Source organism: Acyrthosiphon pisum, chromosome X, assembly GCF_005508785.2.
Source record: "Acyrthosiphon pisum isolate AL4f chromosome X, pea_aphid_22Mar2018_4r6ur, whole genome shotgun sequence".
Taxonomy (NCBI): domain Eukaryota; kingdom Metazoa; phylum Arthropoda; class Insecta; order Hemiptera; family Aphididae; genus Acyrthosiphon; species Acyrthosiphon pisum.
In genome coordinates, this window is record NC_042493.1 from 48,862,769 (window position 1) to 48,864,714 (window position 1,946).

Consider the following 1,946-nt stretch of genomic DNA (forward strand, 5'->3'; position numbering starts at 1 on the left):
TTTATACACTCGCGACGGTCGATGATAACGTCACAATTATCATGAAATCGTATTATACGGGCCGAAACCACGTATATTAGATTATTAGATATCTATTTTTAAACATTTGCTTTTTGGCTTATCGGAATAAATGTGAAACAAATAATATAATGAAACAACCAAAATATGATCAGTTCTCGTTTATATTTTGTAATCGTATGATCAGATCAGATACTGGCAAAGGCTGTATAATATTAATGGTAAGAATAATGAAATTATACTAATTTGTAAAAATTATCATGTATTAAACGTATTCAAATTTGATGTAGAAAAATATGAATAAAACAAAAAAACCAAAATTGTCCGGTTTTGCATACCGTTTAGCAAAACAAAAAAAGAAACTGCAAGAAGATGGAAACAAATGTTTGAAATTAACAGACATGTTTATTAAGTGCGGTAAGTTAATACTAAACATTTATTTTGTACTAAACGTGTTTTAATTTTACATGATAGGATATTATGCTATTTATTATTAGGTAGTTTTTTTTACAAAACTAAATTTTGTCTATGTATTGACAAGTATTGTCGTTTGTATTCTTTTATTTTATATAGTTATTGTGTGTGTTTTTTTATATTTAATGATTTAATAATACTTTATTAATATAAAATATTTTAAAAGTATTAATCACAAAACAATAATTGATTTGATTTTGATTTTCAATTAATAATTTATATAATTCTTTATTCTTGTAGGTCAAACAAGTTTAGGTGCACAAGAGCATTCAGCAGTGGAATTTGAAGTTATTAACTCTACTTTTCATAATGAAGTACAGAATGACACACAGAGAGAAGGTATTAATACATAGTTTCTAGCAAATTTTACCATATATTCATAATAAATGTAATTTTGGCTTGTTTATATTTAAATATTGTTATAGAAATCCAATTTTTTTTTAAATAAAAATATCTAATAGGTTTTTAATCTATGTTTTTTAAAGAAAATTCTGTAGATGTTTTGAATGATGTTCATGCTGAAAATGGTGCAAAGAAAAGTATGGAGGTGGAAAAAAAGAATGAACCTGATCCACACCATAATTATTTTATTCGACCTAATGAAAATGTTCTTGCTGCATATTTACAATATCATCCGCATCAACCGCAAACAAATATACCATTTTCTGCAGCCAAAGCGTATACTAGAAAAGATGGAGGAAATCGTATGTGGGTAACTTTCAGATCAGAAAACCCTGCTATATTTTGTAGTTTATGCGTTTTGTATGGTAAGTATACTGATAATAATACATTTATACATGGTATAACGGATTGGAAGCATTTATACAACCGTATTGAAGAACATGAATGTTCAAAATGTCATAGAAACAGCGTAGATGCTCACATACTTAGAAAAAAACATGGTTCTGTTGACCATCTTCTTACATATGGCCAAAGGGATTTGAGAAAAAGTCAAATTATTAATCATCGACAAATATTGAACCGGATAATAGACGTTGTGAAATTAATTGGAAAGAGGGGTTTGAGTTATCGAGGTAAATCAAATGAAGCTGCATATACATTAAAAGATGACAACTTGGACCATGGTAATTTTTTGGAAATAATTACATTATTAGGAAAATATGACTCTACATTAAAAAGTCATCTTGATACAGTTATTAATAACAGTCAGAAAAGCCATGATCGTGGGTCGAAGCAAGGGGGAGGAAATATTACTTTTTTGTCGAAAACTACTGTTAACTATGTTATAGATGCAATAAACCAGTTAATCAAATCTAAAATATCTTCAGAAGTCAACAAAGCTGGTATGTATTCTGTTCAATTAGATACTACACAAGACATTATAACAGTGGATCAATGCTCTGTGATTTTGCGGTACATGAAAAATGCATCAGTACAGGAACGATTGGTAGGTGTAGTTAAGTGCACTGGTACCAAAGGAGTTGACTTTGTTG